Source organism: Oryx dammah, unplaced genomic scaffold, assembly GCF_014754425.2.
Source record: "Oryx dammah isolate SB20612 unplaced genomic scaffold, SCBI_Odam_1.1 HiC_scaffold_28, whole genome shotgun sequence".
NCBI classification, from domain to species: domain Eukaryota; kingdom Metazoa; phylum Chordata; class Mammalia; order Artiodactyla; family Bovidae; genus Oryx; species Oryx dammah.
In genome coordinates, this window is record NW_024070212.1 from 44,513,333 (window position 1) to 44,528,836 (window position 15,504).

The 15,504-nt window shown below is 37.4% G+C and overlaps 1 protein-coding gene across 1 annotated transcript in view; it reads left to right on the forward strand.

The window, feature by feature from the left end:
- The window catches only part of DPYD (dihydropyrimidine dehydrogenase), a 916,336-nt gene that overhangs the window by 579,152 nt on the left and 321,680 nt on the right, over positions 1-15,504 (forward strand). The window lies entirely within an intron of this gene.

Consider the following 15,504-nt stretch of genomic DNA (forward strand, 5'->3'; position numbering starts at 1 on the left):
ACAATATGATACTGCTGAAAGATCAAAGGAGTGCATAAGATGATGCTTTCTACCCTTTCCAATGGCATGTTTTTAAGTCTTACCTGTGGATGTTTAAAACCAAAGTGTTGCGTTATTTCAAAATGTCACACTTTGCTCTCTAACTAAATTGTAGAAAATGGCAAATCTGAGTATGACATTATTCTCTTAGTCATAAAAATAATTGAATTTCATTGAAAAGTATTTAATGTCAAATATATAATACTATGTTATTCTTGGAATAATCCCTATGAAATAAGTGTGGTAAATCAAATTATTCCCATTTTATAGATCAGGTAGCAGATGCAAAAAGATATTTAAATAATATGTTAGTATTTGATTATTCATTTAACAAGTAAGTAGAATCACTATATGCCCTCACTGTTCTGTATCCAAACTCTTCCTCCAGTGGAGCGTGCATTCCCACTGAGGTGAGAAAGACATTAACTATTTTAAATAAAATGATATAATGCCATGGGAAAGAAAATAGAGCTGGGAGGGGATGTTTTGCATTCTTAAAGTGTCACTGAGGCAATGACATTTGAACAGAGACAGGAAGGAAGTATGGGAGAGTGCCTGTGGGTGTCTGGAGAAGAATATGGAAGGTTGAGGCAGAGGCAGAGGCAGAATCCCGCGGGCAGCTTTTCCTATAGTAAGTGGGATTTAAGCATTCCTATAGCTGAGCGCCGAAGAATTGATGCTGTTGAAGAAGATTCTTGAGAGTCCCTTGGACTGCAAGGAGATCCAACCAGTCCATCCTAAAGGAAATCAATCCTGAATATTCTTTGCAAGGCCTGATGCTGAAGCTGAAATTCCAATGCTTTGGCTACCTGATGTGAAGAACTGACTCATTTGAAAAGACCCTGTTGCTGGGAAAGATTGAAGGCAGGAAGAGAAGGGACAGAGGATGAGATGGTTGGATGGCATCACCAACTCGATGGACATGGGTTTGAGTGAGCTCAGGGAGATGGACAGGAAAGCCTGGCGTACTGCAGTCCATGGGGTCGCAAAGCAGACACGACTGAGCCACTGAACTGAACTGAACTGACAGCATTTCTCTGAGGTAATAGCACTCAGTTGGGAAAGAGTAACCTGTGTGTTTTTAGAAGTCCCTGACTTCCTAAAAGCATTCACTTACTACATTTCAACTATTCTATTTATCTCTGTATTCAACGAATACTGTTGCGTTCCTAATAGGTGTCAGGTACATTAGTAAACAGAACAAGCAGTCCCAGCCCATAAGGGATATATGCTGAGATGGAAGATACAACCTACATCCTCCAGAAGCTTACCATCCCGTTCTTAAGACACAATACCACTATCTTACACAACAGGATTATCTAACTGAACTTGCATTAAACATGCAATCATAGTTAATGAGAGCAAAAGAGCTACATCTCATAAAATAATTACAATAATGTTTAGTATTTACATAAAATTTTCATTTGGGATTTAAAGTCTTTAACAGAAAGTAATCTTTGTAATACCCAAGTGCTACATGTTTGGAAGTGCCCAAACTGTCTCATGTAGTGCATCATTCCAAGTAATTTTCTTGAGAGTTTCTTTATTACTATTTTATTTTTAATTTCTTTTTTACCTTCAAATTCCTATGTCACATTTTAACACTGTATTAATTAACCTTATTAATTTATGAAGGTATTGAATTAAGTGAATATTTCCTCTAAATAGAAAGAGTTTTAAACTGAAATATAGAAACTTTATATTTCAAATCAACTCCTTTATGTGCCTTTGAAAGGCTAAGTCCTTGAGTGAACTACATCAATACAGCAACATATTATGACCTTTTAAATAGAACAAAAATCAAATCTCATACACAGGTTTATGTAGGTAACATTTTTGTGTACATGGAATTCAAATTTTATGACTTCAGTTGACATACTGCAACTTCAGTGAAGGGTCAACAGTGATAGAACAACCTAAATCCAGTTGGACATCATAGATTAAAGCCAGTGTCAAAATCATGCTATGAAGGCAGTAAATGGCTTATAGGTATAAAAATATATAGTAGTCTTGGTAGTTTTATATATGCACTTTTTCTCCGTTATTGCAGCAAGTACTATAATCTTTATAGGAATAAACTAGAATTTTTTTTTAATTAATAATAAGTAACAAGAGGACATCCTTCCTTCTACAGACATTTGTTAAATTCATTAGATGCTATGCAATGCTGAACCAAAAGATAAGAAAATAAAGGTGAATAAAAGGTAACATGTTTTTCCATTGAGTGGAGTAAGGGAAGACAGTGATCTAAATAAGCACACATTTGTGATATAGTGTGACAGGAACTGGAGTAGAGAAGTTTCATCACTGAGATATCAGTAAAGACAGTAGCTCCGTCTCTGAGCTCACTGAGTGCAGTAGAATAGAAGTGCTCTGTGTTAGAAACTTGAAGAGTGAATAGAAGATAAATGGTCAGAGGAATGGAGAGGACTATAAAAAGAAGAATCTGCACACAGAAGAGAATGGAAGCCTAAAAACAATCTGGTGGCCAGTATATATAGTGAACTCAGTTTGGTGGGTCAAGATAAGGGACAGCAAGATGATTTGCAGCCAGACTATAAGGGGCCAGTACTACCCTATTTTCATTCCCTAATGCTTTTAGGTGGTTAGGAAACAGCAAATCATCTCACTGGGTCTTTCTCACTAGATCTTCCTTTGACTTCATGATTTCCTAGGGAGTTCTACCTGCCTATCCTAGCTTAGATGGTATTTATAGAGTTACAGTGAACTAATACACTGAGCAAGAACACAGTAATAATGTTAGTCTCTGAGAATGAAAGTAATAAAAATTGACACACATTGAATAAAATCTACTGGGTATAAAATAAACCCACAAGGTTTTCTATAAATGTGTATTTAAGGAATACAAAAAATGATTCAGAGAAAAAAAATATTGTAGGTAGAGAGTTCAAGATTTATAGTTACTCTTGTTAGCTATATAATCATGAGTATTACTTAACTTCTTTAAATACATTTTGTCTTTCCTATATGCAAATCAGGACTGATAAGTTTCCCTTCATCATGATTAGAGGCAATGCATGTGCTTGGCACATGCAAGTACTATTTCTTATTGTTGTTATTGTTACACTTAATAAAAGTGGTATCTGTTAACTTTGGCTACATAACAGAACACCCCAGACTTAGTTGCTTGAAACAACTATTAGCTTAATTCACAATTCTGCATGCATGTGAGTGATTTGGGCTGAGGTAAACTGTGGTTCTTCTGGTCTCAGCTTGTCTTACTCCATCTATAGTCAACTTCCAGGTGGGCTATGGGCGGACTGGTCCCAAGTAGCCTCAGCTGGATGGCTTATCCCTGTTCCATGTGATCTCTGATCCTTCAGCAGGTCATGCTAACTTGATCATATGACTAGGCAGGATTTCAAGAGAGTAAACAGAAAAGGACAGGCCTCTTTCAAGCTGTGGCTTGATACTGGCATAATCTCACTTCTGTCATATTCTGTTGATTGAAACAAGTTACAAAGCCCAGATTCAAAAGTCATGTAAATAAATCCCCCACTTAAAGAGCAGCTGCACATTTACATTGCAGTGGCTTTCCTGGTGGCTCAGCTGGTAACGAATCTGCCTGCAATGTGGGAGAACTGGGTTCCATCCCTGGGTTGGGAAGATCCCCTGGAGAAGGGAATGGCAACCCACTCTAGTATGCTTGCCTGGGGAATTCCATGGATAGAGGAGCCTGGCTGGCTACAGTCCATGGGGTCCCAAAGAGTCAGGCATGACTGAGCAACTAACACACTACATTGCAGAGGGGTATGAGTGCAGAGAAGGGACACCTTTGTTCAGATGATTTACCGCAAGAGAACTGAGAACACAAAATCAACTAGAATCTCTAATGTAAATTGAAAGATGGGAAATCAATATGATATTGTCTTGATGTAGTCAAGAGGAACTTCGAGTCAAAAGACCAGAGCTTAATCCCTGCCTCTCCTATTGATTTATCTGACCCTGGTAAAATAAATTATCTGTGCTCATTATTCTCAATATAAGGTTTTCTACATTCAAAATTATTATGTGAAATAAATTAGATAATACATGTGAAAATGTGTATTAAGTGTAAAATATAAATGATTTTTATTCTTTGATATAAAGTATATTTTATTAAATATGAGAGGTTCTTGAATACTCTTACTTTGAACCATCTATCTGTTCTTTTTATTGTCTCTGTAGACTATACAAATTTACTTACATTTACATATTATAAATGTAATACAATGCATTATTTAACTACTTGGATTACTTGCAAAATGTGTTACTTTCAATCTCTTTTCTCAGTTACCTATTTCAGTATTCCTTTGAGGCAAATATTTTTTGAATCCAAATTGAATACAAGGTACAATACTAAATGCTAGTATTTTCATTGGAAAAGACCCCGATGCTGGGAAAGGTTGAAGGCAAAGGAGAAGGGGGTGGCAAAGGATGAGATTATTGGACAGCATCACCAACTCGATGGAGCAAGCTCTGGGAGATAGTGAAGGACAGAGGAATCTGGTGTACTGTAGTCCATGGGTTTGCAAAGAGTTGGACATGGATTAGCGACTGAAAAACAACAACAACTAGATGCTAGCAATACAGTGATGAAAAATATGGGCTCTCACCCACTAAACTTTGGTCATCTTTTGAAAAACATAGAAACACCAATTTAATACAATATAACAAATGTTATGATAAAGAAATGCAAAGGATGCTGTGGGATGTCAGAAGAGGGGTGCTTGACAAAGAGATGGAAGGGTGAACAGGTAAGCCTCCGAGGAGAGGTAATGTCCAAAAGAAGAGCAGGGATTTGCTAGGCTGAATAATCTAAAATTCAAAGCCAAATAATCACCTGGTTAGAAACCATTGTTTTAGCCCCTTGCTTGAATAAACCTGGTTTCTACCTATGTTTGCAGCTCCATTGCCCATGAAGTGAAGCCATTCATTTCCCCCAAAGATAACTGAACTCCTTGAGATTCCTTAAACAGAGCATATTCCTTAAAGGCAACACCCCTCGCCTTTGTTTCTGCTGCTTAGTACAACTGGAGTACTCTTGGCTGTTTTATTCTAATCGGTTTCCTATAAATACTCATGTATGATTTCAGAATCAATTAAGAGTTACTGTTCCATGAGACCTTCCCTGATTCACACAGGTACAAATAATCACTCTTTCCTTTCTGCTCTCACTGTACACTGTTTCATATACTATAATTATTTTTGTATCAATTTACATATGTCTGCTTTATTATACCATATGCTCCTAGAGCACAGGGACCATTCCTTATTCATTCAGACAAAAAGAGTAGACATATGGTCAAGAGAATGCAGAATACGTTATATTCAGGAAACAAAGTATTTAATTCTTTGTGGTTGGAGCAAATGTTGCATTGTGGGCTTGTATAGCATATTAAACAGTTGGATTTTTATCTTGAAGTCAGATTTGAAGCAGAAGTGAGATATGATTAGGTTTGTCTCTTTAGATAGATCTGGCAGATGGCTTAGGTTGATATTAGAGATGGGAAGACTAATACGAATATATTTCAGTAATCCAGGGGAGCAAGCATGAACATCTTAACCAAAACAGTTATGATGAAAGAGTCAGAGAAACCTAGAAGAGATATTTGAGGAGTAAATTAGAGCAATACTTCTCAAACTTTCCTGCAGGTTAGAATTACCTGGAGGTCCTTGAGGAAACACTGATGTCTGGGCCTAATTACATACAAATGTAGGAGTTATGTTTTTAACTCTCCAGATGATTTCAGTGCTCAGGCAAATTTGAAAACCTGTGGACTAGAGAGTATTTGGAAATAGTTGGATGTAAGCAGTGAGAAAAATGTAGAAAGAAAATCTAGTTTTCTAACTTGGGACAAAAGCATAGAGTATAAGCATATTTAATGGAGAGAGAATGCAAATTCCAGGTGGAAAAGTTTAAGTTTGATTTTGGGCAAGTTGAATGTAGGTTCTTTAAGGTAGTTGGATATGCTGTTCTTATACTCAGGAGAAAAACACAGATTGGAGGCATTTCTGAAGTCTCTACATATAGGTGTTATCTGAAATCATTATGAATATGATGTCTACGGGATGTGCATGAAACAATGCTAAAAGAGGACCATGAGTACAACCTGGGGATGTTAACATGTAAAGGACGGTCAGGGCAGAAGAGCCTGAGAAGGAATAGCAAAAATAGGAACAATAAGGATAAAAGGTTGTATCTCAAGAGCCCACATGAGAAGGGTTTCAGTCAGGAAGCTGGAGGCAGCTAACCATCTCAGTGCTGGAAAGAGTTCTGGTAAAGGTTTGGGCTGAAAAGTATCTAATATTTTTGTAACTGGTGACCAATGGTAGATCAGTTTCTAGATACAAAGGGGATGGAAATTGGATTAAAAACTACTAAAGTGAAAGTCAGTCAGACGTCAGACGTGTCCGACTGTTTGCGACCCCTTGTACTGTGCAGTCCGTGCAATTCTCCAGGCCAGAACACTGGAGTGGGTAGCCTTTCCCTTCTCCAGGGGATCTTCCCAACCCAGGGATCAAACCCAGGTCTCCTGCATTGCAGGTGGATTCTTTACCAGCTGAGCCACAAGGGAAGCCCAAAAACTAGTAAGAAGTGATCAAAAGAAGAGGAAAAAAACAGCAGTTACTGTAGTTCCTGAGTAGTCTACAGTGGTTGTTTATTTCTTGTTCTAGTGGAAAACATCTCTGATTTTCTTTTTTTTTTTTCTATTTTTTTTTTTGCTCATATTGCTTTATTTTAATTGGAGGCTAATTACAATATTGTAGTGGCTTTGCCATACATTGATATGAATCAGCCATGGGTTTACATGCGGACACCCCTCCCTCTTCCCTCAGGGTCATCTCAGTGCACCAGCCCTGAGCACCCTGTCTCATGCATGGAACCTGGACTGGCTCTCTGTTTCACGTATGATAATATACATGTTTCAGTGCTATTCTCTCAGAACATCCCACCCTCGCCTTCTCCCACAGAGTCCAAAAGACTGTTCTATACATCTGTGTCTCTTTTGCTATCTCACATATAGGGTTACCATCTTTCTAAATCCCATATATATGCATTAGTATACTCTACTGGTGTTTTTTTTTCTGGCTTATTTCACTCTGTACAATAGACTCCAGTTTCATCCACCTCATTAGCACTGATTCAAATGTATTCTTTTTAATGGCTGAGTAATATTCCATTGTGTATATGTACCACAGCTTTCTTATCCATTTGTCTGCTGATGGACATCTAGGTTGCTTCCATGTCCTGGCTGTTATAAACAGTGCTGTGATGAACACTGGGGTACACGAGTCTCTATGAAAACTATGTGCACATTTTGTAACTTTGAACATGGCTTTTCCATATTAGAAATAGTTGTATAAGTAAGATATGTGTACGTCCCAAAATAAGCAAAGAAAGAAAACACTAAATTTTAAAATAATATAAAGAAGAACTTTAAAAGTACTATTCTCATTTGCAACCATTAAGTTAGCAATAACCATATAAAATTTGAAGAGCTTGTGAGTTTTACTCTTAATGTTCTTCTCTCAATGTGTACATTTCAGGAAAATTGTACCAATGTCATTTTCATTATATTCATATAATGGCATAAAGAACATTTACAATTTGAATATTGTACAATTAATTAATATTTAATGAACTTTTTTTTAGTTTAAATGCCTTTGAAAATCACATGCCCCATGTTATTTTTCCTCCTCAATGTAGTATAATCCCCATAGTGTTAGGAAAGACTTTGTTAAACTGTTTGAGAAAACCTAACTTGTGACTACTTGTAATTTACACTGTTACCCTTTGTCACTTTGCACTTTGCCAGTTTTTCCCTACTAAAAACTTTAGGTTGTCTTGAAGCTGGGCTGTTGACTAAATTTCCATTGTAGTTCACAGTATGATTACAGAATACCAAAACAGTATTTCCAACCTGTGATGTAAGCATAGACTGCACATGTTTGGAAATTTGATGAGACAGCAAAAGATAAAACTTGGAAGTTTTATATTGTTCTTCACCTTAATTCTTGAAGTGCAGACTTCATTGTCATTCAGCTTGAAAAAAATGCTTAATAAAATCATTTTATTTATTCCATAAGGAAATGAATTAAATAAAAAATAATTTGACTGGAAATTGTGATTCTTTAATTTAAAAGCTTTGAAGGATGACAGATGAAGCCATTTAGCACAATTTTTTCTTTCTGTAGAGTAAATGTCCTGTTTCTTTTAACTTATGAAGTCTTTTTCAGGGAGAAACAACACAAAAATCTGATTCATAAATTATTATAGTTGGCATTTTATATGCTTTAGAACATTAATGTTTAATAGAAATTGAATGTTTACACATTGTAATTTTAAGCTACATGCATTAGTCAAAATGAATGTCAAAACTATGTAAAACTGCAATTTAAAAGTATTCTCTCAACAGCACAATTAGATATAAGAATGCCCTTTTATGGAATGCATCGAATTTTAGTGACCAAAGCAACAAAAAACATCTTGATAATATGAGTTTCAACTTTGAAGTAATCTATAAAACCTGTTTTATGGTCAGCCATGTAAAGGGAGCTCTCTTCTTTGTTCTAATTTTCTAAATTATACTGTCCTTTTACTAATTTCATTTTACAAAAACATATCCTGATTAAATATTTTTGCCTTTCTAGCCTAGTAATCTTACCATAACCCCTTGGTAAATTTTTGTTCCCATTTTCTTAGATGTCTAGGTCAATACTTTCATCTCCCTCTCATCCTTCTAAACCTCTGTCTCTCCTTAACTGTCAGTAGGAAACCTCATCTGTTATATGGTAAAGAAAATCTAAACACCATGGAAGATAATTTCAAAATCAGTCCTTTTCCACACCAAATCTGTAAACTCAACTACATCCATTCCTGTTTTCTGTCTGCTCTGCCTTTCCACCTTGTTAGACTGGAAACAATGCCTCTGCTCTTTGCACGGTTTACATTCTCTACTTATGTGGTAGATTCGTCATCACCTCTTGGCTTTTCAACAGTTTCCTCCTCTTTTCCATGTCACTTCCACCAGTATAAAAACATATGTAATATATAGCCCATTAAAAAAAAAGAACAAACTCTCACCTGCCCTCCCACAGCCCGTCATTTACTGCCCCATTTCTCTCTCAGCAAGCCCACCAAAACTATTAGAGGGCTTTGTGTACCACTTCCCTAACTCCTTCATGTTCTCTTTATTCAGTTTACTCTAGTCTGACTGTCTGTCCTCCCTGCTTCACTGACACTCCTCTTGTAAAAGTTACCAGTGGCATCTGTATTGCCAAATCCTGTGGACAGGTCTCTGTTTTGTTACATCAGCTCTCAGAAGCATCCATCCCCATAAATTTCTCCTTTCTTTATGGAACATTTCCCTCTCTTGGCATTTGTGACACCACATTTTAGTGTGACTCTAGGTCAATCTTCATCTCTTTCATTTTGTCTTGTTTTATTCTATTCTGTTTGGAAAGTCACTAAGCCAAGTGACTTTTAAATACCATTAATGTTGAAGTCTCTGAAATATTCACTTTCAACCCTAACTTCTTTCAGTTCAGTTCAGTTCAGTCTCTTAGTCGTGTCCGATTCTTTGTGACCCCATGAACCGCAGCACACCAGGCCTCCCTGTCCATCACCAACTCCCGGAGTTCACCCAAACCCATGTCCATTGAGTCAGTGATGCCATCCAACCATCTCATCCTCTGTCATCCCCTTCTCCTTCTGCCCTTGATCTTTCCCAGTATCAGGGTCTTTTCAAATGAGTCAGCTCTTTGCATCAGGTGGCCAAAGTATTGGAGTTTCAGCTTCAAAATCAGTCCTACCAATGAACACCCAGGACTGATCTCCTTTAGGATGGACTGGTTGGATCTCCTTGCAGTCCAAGGGACTCTCAAGAGTCTTCTCCAACACCATAGTTCAAAAGCATCAATTCTTCGGTACTCATCTTTCTTTATAGTCCAACTCTCACATCCATACATGCCCACTGGAAAAACCATAGCCTTGACTAACTTCTTTAGTGAATTCTATACACATGTACCCAGTGTCACAATTGATGTCATTGCTGATAGTTTTCTAAACACTTTATATGTAATATATTAAGGTCGAACATCTTAACAGTTCCTGACTTATAACTGCACTAGGCTTTGTCCCATCTCAGTGACACATCTATGTTCCATTCAGTGGCTCAAGTCAATAATCTAGGGATCATCCTTAATTTCTTATTTTTTCTCACCTCCTGAGTATAACCATTGATGCGTCTAGGTCAGATTTCCACGTCTGGCCATTTCCATGAATATTACACAAGTCACCTTATTTCAACTAAACTGGACTCTGCTTTTACCCTGCAGCCCCCTCATTCCGTTCCCTATAAAGTAGCCAGCATCTTTTAAAAACGTAAATCAGATCATTTTATTACTCTCTCTTAAACTTTTCAGTGGGCTCCTGGAACCTCCCATATGCATGCATACATGTGTGCTCAATCATTTCAGTTGTGTCCTACTCTGCAACCTCATGGACTGTAGTCCACTAGGCTACATGGATTCTCTGGGCAAGAATACTGGAGTGGGTTGCCATGCCCTTCTCCAAGGGATCTTCCCCACTCAGGGATGGAACTGGGTCTCCTGCATGGCAGGTGAATTCTTTACCACTGAGCTGCCGGGGAAGCCCCATTACCCCTATAAAAAAAACCCAAACTCCCACAGGTTTCAGCTCCTAGAGAAGTGACTGCTTCCTTCTCCTCTAATTTCCTTTTGCACTCTTCTTGCCCTGTCGTGAAGCACCGATGACAAAGGCCTTCTATTTTTAAGTGTATCATGATCACTCCTCCTCCCGAGTTCCTGCTTACAGTTTCCTCTACCTGGAATGCCAACTTTTACCCAAATCATCTAATGTAGCTTTATGCATCCCTGCGATTTTGCTCGCCTGTATTGTTTTTAAATCTTGACCCAAAAATAGTCTAAATAATGTATTCATTAATGCCTTTTTTTCCCCCTCTTAAAAATATAGGGACTTTCCCTGTTTCCTTCATCACTTCAGAGTTACAGTTACTGGCACATAGGTCTCCAAGAAATACTGATTGTTGAATAATCAAAGACTCTGAATCAGTGTCTTCAGCTCCTCTATATGTCATTTAGTGCCTACTACAGTAGATACTCAGTTTCTATATTAAGTGATTAACTAATATTGTTTGAATGTCTCACTTGACTCTTAAAATGTTCATAAAATGTAGGATTAGTTAAAACACTATATAGTATTTGGCTTTTATGTATAAACTCATCCAATAATATTTTAAAATATGAGCCATAAAATGGAGCATTAAAAATGGCATAAATTAAATGAAATATAGGGAAATGTTGTTCTTTTTTAAAAATGTTTCATTGGGTGTTCATTTCTAGTAACTTTTCATGATGTTTCACAATATGAAATATACATTAACAGTTTTTTTCCATAGGAAAAAAGTAACCTGTCTTCCTTTGTTTGATTAAAAACCAAGCACTGCAAAACACGGAAGGCTTTCTAATCCTCATAGAAAGATTAAATTCTGTTCAGTGTTCTTTTACTCTTGATGTGTTTTAGCCTGGCTTTTTGAGAAATCCTTATATCTTTTAATCAAAAATAAAGTGATTTGGGGTCATCTTTATTCCTCTGAAATAGAATGTCAACATATATTTTCATGAACCATCCCTTGATTTTAGATAAAGATATTTAGACTTCTTAGATAATTTAGCATTTAAAAATAAGGTATAAAGTTATTTTTCCTTTAAATTTACTTGACAGAAAAAAGTGCTTAGGAAGTTATTTTAAAAGTGACAATTTTAGTTTTGCATGTAGTAATTGTCAAGACTGTCAGTGATAGAAACCAGAATATAACTTGAGTTTTCTTAAGTCAAAAGTGATATTTATTGGTTCACTTGGACAGGCATGTTAGTGGTACACCAGACTTAAACGTACAGAACTGTGTCTCCATCTTGCATCTCTGCTTTCCTCTGCTTCTGCTTTTTTTCATCCTAGTGCAGCTAGCTTTGAGTGGGAGTGGGAGGGTTGGCTTGGGTAAGTAAGGAATCAGTAAGTGATTGCTAGCTGCTATGAACACACTTCATTCCAGTTTAGGGACCAAAGAGGAAAAACGTCTTTATCTCCCCAGTTCAAGTGAAGGACTTCAATGAGAGTAGAGTAGCTGATTACTATGATTAACCTGGTTGGAGATATTTTCCCAGCTTTTTGGGTAAGAAGGTAGAGCCTGTTTTTTGAAGATGAGAAACGAAGAACAGGGTAGTGCTTAGCTGTTCAGAGCACACAAACTTCTGTCTGCTCAGGATAATCTATCCCTCCCACCTGTGGCCACCCCTCCCCAATGACAGCATGCCCCAAATCATACCCAGTCACTGTGTTCCTAGGCATTTGGTGGCACCAATGTTCTCAATCTTCAGGGCAGTTCTCTGGGTTTTATTTACTTCTCTCCATCAAGCCCAACTGTGCTCCTCATAATTCTGAGCTCCTCATGATCCTGGGGACTTAAAAGGTAAATGATGATTCTAACCAATCCAGGCACAATCTATATATATTTGAAGAAAAAACAGCTTTGTCAAAATAAAAATCACCATTTAGTAAATAGGAACTATGTTAGTCCCTACTTGAGAACATTTATCATATCCAGTTGTCAGGGCCAGTAAACCTTGCTTTCCTGGAAGTGGCTTTCTTGGTCAGCCCATCTGCCTACCTGGATCCTGCCCACTAGAAGGATCTTCCCTGTTGTCCTCTGTGGCACCTGAGAGGGACGCAGGAGGAGGATGCCATCCTGATTTAGCAGTCACTTCATATTTATATGGGAGTATAAACTTGAGGGTTACTTTATCATAACTGGAAGCAAGTTTTGTTTTTGTTTTTTTGTCTGTCTTTTCTTTGTTTTGAATAATAGAACTCCCTAAAAACCTAGGTCTACTGTTTGTCTCTTTTACCACAGAATCAGTATCTAATGCGAAAGTCATTTTTTCAGTCTGAATCTTTGGATCTAACTTTGCTCTTGACATTTTACCAGCAAGCTTGGGGAGTCTGCTCCTTCCCTAAATCCTTAGATTAACCTTTCTTTATAAAACAGTCTTTTGGACTCTGTGGGAGAAGGCGAGGGTGGGATGATCTGAGAGAATAGCATTGAAACCTGTATATTATCATATGTGAAACAGATTGCCAGTCCAGGTTTGATGCATGAGACAGGGTGCTCAGGCTGGTGCACTGGGATGACCCAGAGGGATGGGATGGGGAGGGAGGGAGGAGGAGAGGGGTTCAGGATGAGGAATACATGTACACCCATGGCTGATTCATGTCAATGTATGGCAAAAACCACTACAATATTGTAAAGTAATTAGCCTCCAGTTAAAATAAATAAATTTTAAAAAATAAAAAAAGGTGTATTTTTTGACTTGACCTCGAGGCCACTGAGGACAGTAGAATCTGTCCACCTGCCCCCAGCCTTCATCCCAATTGGTTTTCATTTCAAATGAAGTCCCCCATGCAAGGAATACTCAAGAGGAGGTAATAGTATAGTCCCTGAAGATCTGGTTCCCTCTCTGGGGAATTCCTCCCTGGTCTGTTTTCCAACTGGAGGGTGGGGCAGAATAACGTCAAGATTTTATAGCATGTGAAAATGGCAGAAAGAGTGTATTGAAGATGCATAATTATGCTGGTGACCCTTTCTTGCTTGCAGATGGGCAAGTTTGGAAGTTGACTTTTCACTTTCGATCAGCCCCTATAGAAAAGGCCAAGAGTCATTCTTACATTTTTTTTTCCTCCCCAGTTCTTAAAAGCTACACAAAAGTGGAATCCTAAACTCAGTAAAAAACAATCATGCATTCTTAATTTTCCTCCTCTATTCTTAAATCTACTTTTACTTTTCTCTCTTTGTTCATCACTCTACACAGGAATCTGTTTGAATACACTGTTTCTCCTGGCTTCCTTTTTTCTCAGCATCATCTTACTTTTGTCTGACTAAAGTTGTAAGATTTTCTCAGTCACTCACAATCAGCCTCTCAGATCTCCTGATTCTTCTTTTTCAATCTTAATACACACAATTTCTGTGTATGTTGACATCTGATCCTTTCTCTGTCACCAAGACCAGCATTCACAACTGTTCTGCTCACTCTTCTCTCTGAATCATACAATAATCATTTGCCAAAAGTTTTCACCAATTGTTTATTTTTTTCCCTTCTCTAACTCATGGTGTTCATTTCTGCTTAATCTTAAAAGGATAAACTGAAAATGCAACTCTGTATTCCTAAACCTTTAGTGACCTCATACATTTATTCAGTCAATTCTGCTATGTGCCAAACATCATGCTGGTTATTGTAGATAAAATGATGAATGGTGCAGAGCAGTCCAGGCACCCATGGAGGATTATAGGCTATCAGGAAAAAATTGACCCAATGTTAAGGACAGGCTTATTCAGTATTTAGAGCTCTGGTATTCAGAACTCTCTCCTGTATTATTATAGCTTATTTTCTTTCTTTTATTGATAAAAGCATTCATCTGACTTGTTCGTCACATCATTGTTTTGTTTTTTTAGACATATTAAAAAAAAAAAAAGCTGTATATGGTGAGAGCCCAGTGGCTTTTAGCGGACTCTTCCACTAGACTCTGTGGCTTTAGATCTGGCACAGACTTTGTGTCATGATCTCATAGTCTTTAAATGGTAATAATAGAAAGTAATTGATGACATATACTGAATATTTACATTAGGCCAGCAAAAACTAATGGTTAAAAACACAGATTCTCAGTTAAATTTCTGGGTCTGATCCTGGCTCTGCTCTGTAATCTTATGTCTCAGTACCTCAGCATCTTCATCTGTAAAACGGGGAGAATAATTTGAGAATGATTAAGTGAGTTAATAGGATAAAATCCATTAAAACATTACCTAGTACATTATTAGAGTCATAAACTCTTAGCAATTTGATTATTACTCTTCTAAGTAGATAGTGGGTTTCCCTGGTGGCTCAATGGTAAAGGACCTGCCAGTGCAGGAGACATGGGTTCTATCCCTAGGTCAGGAAGATTCCCTGGTGAAAGAAATGGCAACTACTTGAGTATTCTTGCCCAAGAAATGCCATGAACAGAGGAGCCTGGTGGGCTATAGCTCATGGGGTTGCAAAAGAGTCAGACACAACAGCAGTGAGTAGATAGTAGTGTTATCCACATTTAACCAATGAGGAAATTAAATGTCTTGTCCAGGACCACACAGTTAGTGATAGAGTCTGAACTCTAATCTAGACATTCTGGCTTCAGAGCAGATACTAGTAACTACTACACTATGAAGCCTCCATTATAACATACTGTAATACTGTAGTTAAATAATCAACATTTAACAAACTTTAAAACTATAATTCACTCTGAATATGTAAGGTGTAATTAACCATACTATAATAAGATATGATTGAAGAAGACATTAATTTATTTCCTTTCTATACCTTGATACCTTTTAG